This window comes from Epinephelus moara, chromosome 2 (genome assembly GCF_006386435.1).
Source record: "Epinephelus moara isolate mb chromosome 2, YSFRI_EMoa_1.0, whole genome shotgun sequence".
In the NCBI taxonomy this organism is placed as follows: Eukaryota; Metazoa; Chordata; class Actinopteri; order Perciformes; family Serranidae; genus Epinephelus; species Epinephelus moara.
Genome location: NC_065507.1, coordinates 14,845,951 through 14,854,392, shown reverse-complemented (window position 1 = coordinate 14,854,392; position 8,442 = coordinate 14,845,951).

The following is an 8,442-nucleotide window of genomic DNA, read 5'->3' as shown; positions in this document are numbered from 1 at the left end:
CGGTTATGAGCAATGCTAATGCTAGCGGGGTTAGCAAACGGCTTGTCTCCATAGCGACAGAAGATGGCGCTGTTATCCAGGATTTAAAGTCTGATTTAATAATAACTTGTCACAATATAAACAACACAAACACATTGTGATAAAATACCATCATGTGAAGACAGAACAGATAAAAAATAGTAAAATACAAAAGCAGAAACAAAAGCTTACGTCATTTCTGCCCCATTCATCTTCTTTCCATGATTGCAACATACATTTGAGAATAAGTTAATAACAAATGGGACTTATGAGGCAATTTTTTCCATCACAGTGGACAATAAATACTATTATAAACATCTGTTTTATTTGTATCACTGTGTGTATCCTTTCTCCTGACTCAGAAAAAAAATTAATTAATTTTTAGAAACAATTAATGATATAGAAGCTGAAACAACACCGTCCTGTTAAAATATAACTTTATCAGAATCAGAATCAGAAATACTTTATTGATCCCAGAGGGGAAATTATTTATGTTACAGGTGCTCCTTGCAAGAGAGGAAAGATACGTGAAAATATAAGAAATTTAAACAATAGTATTTACAAATATATAGTTAAATAAACAGGAATTATTAACAAACATAAACGTAAATAAATATATATATATATACATATATATATATATATATATATATATTGTAAGTTGAACAAGATTATTTACACAAAGAGAATATATACAGTCAGGGTGAAATGGGGTTATTGCACAAATTACATTGGATTATTGCAGTGTGTGTGAAAAAGTCTCAGGGCCACTCAGAGGGAGGAGTTGTACAGTCTGATGGCCACAGGCAGGAATGATTTCCTGTGGCGCTCAGTGGTACATCTTGGTGGTATGAGTCTCCCACTGAAAGTACTCTTGTGCCTGACCAGCACATGGTGGAGTGGGTGTGAGACACCCACTCCAGCACATGGTGGAGTGGGTGTGAGACATTGTCCAAGATAGTTCGTAGCTTAGCATCCTCCTCTCTGACACCACCATCAGAGAGTCACACTCCGTTCCCACAACGTCACTGGTACTTATAGTCCTCCACAGTGTCCACACTGACCCCCTGGATGAAAACAGGGGTCACCGGTGTCTTGGTCCTCCTCAGATTCACAGCCATGTTATTATATATATTATTATATTATATATATTATATACATATAAAAGTGCCATTGGCAAGTGTTCACTGCTAGCTTGTCATCATGCCTTTGAATTTGGCATTAAATATTTCGTATTTGAAAATTAAGTCTTTGTTTATTTAAAATCAAACAAAACCCCAGATGACCAATAATTGAGATGTTGAAATAAATCCACATTTATTTAGAAATGAGTTGTTGATAGAGAACACCACATATAAGCTGTATATTATCATTATTATTATTATTATTATTATTATTATTATTATTATTGTTGATGCGTAGGAAATCCCTCTGGGGAGTCTGATTGTCTGTCAGAGTTTAAGAAAAAAAATCACCCAGTGAATAAGACGTGTACTTTATTTTAAAGTACTGAAACAGGAATGACCATAGTACATTTTTCTGCAAGCATATCATGAAAAACAGATGGACAGAGCTGTCCACTTGTGATCAGATTACCAAAGACGCCTGTTAGTACCTGGTCTGAACAGGCTCAAAGTTAAAAGTCATCAAGCAATGTTTAAAACATGGTGAAATGTTTGTTTTGCTTAACCATTCCTAAAGTTTTCCTCCAGTCATTTGGTGTTGCTGTCTGTTGGCAAGATTGATTCTGGCACTGTCCAGCTGCTGCCTGCACCTTGGTCCTGGATGTTGTGGGACCTCAGGTTAATGACTGTCTGGGGCCACATTTTCATGGAGAGTACCAGTGACCCCATCAACACTTCTGTCACAATACAAGTCAAAAGCCTCCTCAGCCAAAAACTGTGTTATTCATTTACAACAGATCATTACTGTATGAAGATTTGCATGTTATAACCTGAAGAGCTAACATAAAATATAGGTATATGTCAATATTGCTTCTTGAAACTTTTTTTTTTTTTTTTACCAGATTCCAGTGTTGCTGAATACTGTCATCAGTTATGAGGGTTAAGTTTGATCCCTCAGGTTCTAAAATAAGTTCAGAGGACGATACCAGCGGGAACTGTTTGAATGCCACTGCCCAAAACAGATCTGTTGACTTAAGTATGATTGTTTCTCTTTTTAAGGAACGGGATTGAAGATCCACACAGAGAGTCTAACTATCACACAGTGATAGTGTGTTAGGAGCTATAGAGGAGAGGTCTGACGACTCTGAAAACCTGCTGCAGCTGGTTGCAGAAGAGGTGGCTGAGAAGGTCAACCACACACTGGCTGTTATCACGCAGTTAAACTCTTCCCAGCAATCAGAATATGAAACACCAGAATCTCCAATTAAAGATATGGTTTACCATGTCGCCACAATATTGGAGAGATGCCTGGTCCAGAAGTTCCACCTTAACTCCCAATATGAAGAATCCCTGGTCAATGCATCACCTCAGACATCCAGTTGAGGAGTTCAGCACACAGGGTACCAAAGGCTCTCTATCGGAGAGGCAGAGTTCAGACTTCTCGAGTTTTGTTATCCCAGTGTCTCCCACTAGTACCAAAGATGAGATCTCGCAGGGAGAGGACCTATTTTGCTGTGTTTCTTGGTAAGCTGCTGGATCACATCACCCTCTCCACCAAGACATCAGTATTGGACTTTGATGGGATTTTTAAGAATCTGAGGAGGACTGTGGGAGAGACAGGTTTCACTTTCCCACAGACTGTTGGAAACCTCCACCATACCATCTTCAAGAGGCTTTGTCTGCAGTTTGGATCTGCAGATCTGCTGCAGGCTGCCATCGTGTCTGAAGATATGGCATTCAAGGAGGCGGTTGCCAGGGAATTGGGCAGCTGCAAAGGGCTACACGAAACCCCTCCAGCTTTGTTACAAAGGTTTTTTTTTTAGAGGAAAAAGCAACAAAGTCGCTCCAGCCAGTGAGGTTGAAACATTAGTGTCCCACAGTGAAGTTATCCATCTGGAGAATGAATCAATCCGTCAGAACAAACAGAAGTGCCCTGCCATCATCAGGATGTTCTCTGCTGTGGCCAGGATTCTGACGAAGCCCTTCACCAGCAGTGGATCCAACATCCAACATTCAGTCTTTCCCCAAGATTATTTCTGTACTGCCTTCATCTTGAAAAACGATCACTGGTTTTCTCTCAATAATGACATAAGTTGTTTGTTTTTCAAGATGAACGCACACTTTTAAAAAGGATAAGTTAAGTTAGCTAGTAAAATAAGTCTCAGAGTCAGAGCACTTTCTCTAGAAAGGTTTGATCTTCAAAATTAATAAGTAGGGTATTGAATAATGTGTTTTATGTGGTGGAACAAAACATGAAAGTTAAGCTTGTGTTAACCATAGACCTTATTTCAGGCATCCAACCAAAACCCATTTTAACAAAAAACCCTTCTGCTCCTTCGAGATGAGGCACCTAGAGCGCTAAAATGCTAACTCATTTCTGGGTTTTAGTTTAAAAGCAAGTCTTAACCTTTAAAGGTAGCCTATGCGGGATTGTCGAGAAGCCCCTCACTCCAGTTAGCAATGTGGGGCTGTGCTCAATGTGGGTGGAGTCAAACGTTGAGCGCCATCCTGTGTTAGCAATTCTGACTGCTTTAGCTGCTAGTTAGCTGGCTGCTACCTCCATCATCGGTGTATTTAAACAGACCGGTTAAGCTGAACTTCATCTCCACCTCACTCCTGGCCTATGGGACCACTTTTGCCATGAGGAGAGTGGCTTGTACCATCTGAGAGGTATCAACTCAACTTCAGCCAGAGCTAACCAGTTAACCCAGCCCCAGGGGTGACAGCCGCTAACTGAGGGTCCATCTCCAAAGTTGCTGTCTGCTCTGCTCCCAGCTAAGTAGATCTCATATGTGGGAGTGAGGTGGCGGGACTATGGGGTGCAGTATGGTCCGTCTCCATGGAATATGGCAATATAGAGCACTGAATTGGATGAATTTTGCATTATCATGCACTTTTCTCGACGAGTCCTGCCCCACAAATCCCAAAGAAAACAGACAAAAGTCCACAACTTCACATCCAGGGGTATGCGGACACTTGACAAAAGGCGACAGAGGGCTGTGGGAATGAACCCCGTGACCTCCCTCTTCGTCCTGTGGCAAAGTCGCAGAGCACAGCCTGGGCCAGAGGTGCAAGAGCACAGCCAGGGCCTGCAGAGCATGTTGGAGAACCTGAGGGAATGCAGGATCTCACACACTTGGATGAGGAGTCTCCAACATGCTCTGCAGGCCTTGGCTCTCCTCTCAACCCCCATGGCTGCCTCTTCAGCCCTGGTAAAACCTCCAGCTTGACTCTCGGCCGCCTGGCTCTAACCCACAGCCTATAAACAGCCTGCAGCGGACTCTTGCTGTGCTCTGGTGTTCCGCCAGAAAACCAAGAGGTCAATTTGCAATTGCATCCTTATTTCTTTATACGTAGCCAATGAGCTATAACAGATTATGATTACATCACAAATACTGGTGTAATATGTTCTCGAGGTTGCAGGGTTCATTATTTCGTACTTCATGAAGTACTGGCATCCATTTTCAGGCGGTGCCGTTGTCAGTCGTGCTTAGTAGTCAAACGTTTGACTCCACCTATATTGAGTGGTAATTGTCATTGTCGCCAGTGAAAGTAGAAGTTAAACCCAACCTCAAATTCACTCTTGTTTGGTTTTTCACCTCGCTATATTTGTGTTTTTTGTTGCTGTGTCTCTTGAAACACAGTCTCACCTGAGGGCTGTGATGGTACACGCGTATAAATGTCCCAAAAAATCTAAATAAAATAAGAAAATACAGGCAGAGGGCAGAGTCTGCAGATAAATACACACTGAGAGTGGGTCATAAGTAATGACTGAGAGGGACTTTTCTGTATGAATATATATATTAGGACTGTACCCAAACCAAAACCAAAATTTTATGGTTGTAGACAAACCTGACAAGGCTGAAAGATGCATGTTGTGCCAAAGAGCAGATCATTTGTACCAAACAGAGACACTACATTTGAAAGATGATTATATTTGACAGATTGAGACATCGATCGAAACCCACACAGAAATGAAGAGAAAACATTCAGTTATAACTTAAGAGATTGTAATTCACCTTCTTCTTGAATGACGCTTTTCAAATAAGCAGAAAAACTTTCAAATAAAACTTAATTATTTGGGGCCTGCAGTGTCATTTCCTCTCCTTTAAATGACCGGACACAGAATTTACTGATTCAAACATCTGGAGCCAGAGAAAAGCAGGGACGACTCCTCTTTTCTCAGTGCGTCAACATATCAAAAACAGTGATTAATTGCACCATAACTTTTCCCAGTAGAGATTCTTGTAACTATACCCACATGCTGTAACTGGATTTGACAGATTACCTTGAGGACTGGGCTATCAGAGGAAAGGATAAAATGTCACTAATATGTATGAATTGTTATCCCTCTCTCCTGAGGCTACGTGATGATTAATGATCGCTGAAATGTTTTAGAAAATGAGTCATTTACAAGCCTGAAAAACATTAATATTATCAAAACAAATCATGTTAGCTGCGTGGTACATGGCCTTTATTTATACAGACAAGGCTCGATTAACTTAGGGGCAATACAGGCAGCAGCCCAAACCACGGACCACGGTCCATATGTCGAAGTATCCTCGAGCAAGATACTGAATCTCATATTAGACTCAATGGTTGTTCCATCAGTCCATCACTGTGTGAGTGTGATAAAGCTGTGTGGCAGGTGGCACTTTGTACAGTAGCCTCGGCCACCAGTGTGTGAATGGGTGAATATGACTCATGACAGGTCAGAGGACTAGAAAGTCACTATACAAGTGCAGGTCCATTTACCATTTGGTGAAATGTAAAATGCCAGCATTTATTCAGGTGTTTGGATTGCTAAAGTGCTTTGTGCTTATTTTGTTGAAAACTTACTTGGTTTGCAGCGTTTGACACTGTTGATCATATTATCCTGATTGAGACATTGCACAAAGTGGGCTTATCTGAGCATGCAGTTTCTTGGTTCAGAAATTATTTCTCAGGTAGATCACAGTGTGTCCAGATGGCAGGGTCCTCATCAACATTTTTGAGGGTTTTGAAGGGGGTACCACAAGGGTCGGTGTTAGGGCCCATTTTGTTTTCAATCTATATAAATGATCTGTGCAATAATTTGTCAGATGCCTTCTATCATTTTTATGCAGACGACAGAATAATTTATTGTTTTGCATCATCTGTTGTGCAAGCTTTCACTTTTTTACAGTCAGCCTTTGATGTTGTTCAGGCCCGTCTGCAAAGGTTGAAGTTGGTTTTGAACACTGATAAGACAAAGGTCATGCTGTTTTCCAGGGCTACTGTGCTGTCAAAAAATCTCCCCGTTTTACCTTGCCAAGGTACAGCCATTGAGCTGGTCTCGTCCTATAAGTACCTGGGTTTCCATGTTGATGAACGTCTAACTTTCAAGTACCATATTTCAAGCTTAGTTTCTAAACTTAGGGTAAAGTTGGGCTTTTACTTTAGGAATAGATCTTGCTTCTCTCTTGGAGCCAGGAAACGGCTTGTGTCAGCAACCTTTCCTCCACTGCTTGATTATGGTGATGTACTGTACATGCATGCACCAGTCACATGTTTACGTTCTCTGGATACTGTGTATCATTGTGCTCTGAGGTTTGTCACTGGATGCAAAAATCTGACCCATCATTGCACTTTGTACAAAAAAGCTGAATGGTCATCCCTGTTTGTCAGAAGATTCACTCATTGGTTGACTTTTATTTATAAGGCTCTACTTGGTATGGTCCCATCCTATCTTGGAATTCACCTTGTTAGGAATCATGGACATTATAGCCTATGATCCACTGGCTTCTTTACTCTGACTGTCCCTCGTGTTTTCACAGAACTGGGGAAAAAGGCATTTCGTTTTGCTGCTCCCTCTGAATGGAACTTTCTGCAAGATGAATTAAAACTGTCGGACCTGATCCCTCTGGAGAGCTCAGTTAAAATTCTTAAAACTAAGGAACTCAAAAGCATTGGGCTTTGTCACTGTTTTTAAATCAGATGTTACACTTCTTTTAATCTATCCCTGATAATTTTATTTTTATTTATTGTACGATTTTTATTTATTTGTATTACTGTTTGTACTATAAAATTCTGCTGCCTCTTGGCCAGGTCGCTTTTGAAAAAGAGATTCTATATCTCAATAAGCTTTACCTGGTTAAATAAAGGTTAATAAAAAATAATAAAAAATAATGTACACCAGAAAACACATAAACAAAAACCTTTCGAACAGGTAATGTACAAAAATAACAAGGCAAATATCAATTACTTTTCATCTTCCAGGATGCACTGAACAGAGGACCAGAGATACAAAACACAAAGACAACAAACAAAACAAAAAAGGCACAACATAGAATAAATTAAGCATTATACACTTTAAATTAACCATAAATTAATCATGATTGAACATATGTTAACAGAAATTAAAAGATATAGTAAGGCCAAATAAAATATAAAATGTTTATTCATTAATCTATAGGGGTCTTTTGCGCATTTTGAGTCAATTAATTTAAGGGACTTAGTGTTAAGTTGAATTTCATCATAGTAGCCAATAAAGATGGGCGGGATTTTAATACATTTCGCTTTGTGAATAAAACAATTGGCTAAAATAAGTAAAATATTGACCACCAGGTCAATATTTTTATCTGTTAATGACACACCAAAAATAATTCTCTTATGATCTAAAACAGGCATAACTGTGGTTTTCCTACTTAACCATTCTCTAAGATGTTTCCAGACTTACAGTATATGAGAGCAGGAAATAAAGAGATGTCACCATTGCAGAAAAACACACACACAATGTTCTCAAAAACAAATCTTAGTCTTTAAAACTCATTGAAAGGGTAAAAATCATTATTATTTTGTAGTGGATTTCTTTTGTTTCGGGTGAAACTGGGTATCTGGAGGCTTTAACATCGCTGCTGCTTTGCTGCCAAATAAGGTCTTAATTGTGTTACTTCTGTGATGACATGTATATGAATGTGTTTAAATGTTTTTGATTAATTTACGACACAACACTTATGGGAGAGAAGACTGTTGGAAAAACATTTCATAGAGATATATGAACATGGGGTCAAAAGGTGACCAGTGGCTAATTTTTGCTTCCTGTGTCCCACCGGCCATGTAACCTCCCACTGATGAACATCTGTCTCAACAGGTCAGGAGATGTGTTCAATGTTATTCACTACATCATCCCCTCCTCATTCTTGCTGTTACTTGATTTAAAGTCACAGGGGTCAAATGTTTAGGTGATTATTTGAAAACAGCGCTTGTTATTGCACATGAATTGTAGCCTAAGGATATGCTTGACAGCGGTTGTTGTGCGCATTTCCGACTGTCCTTGAAG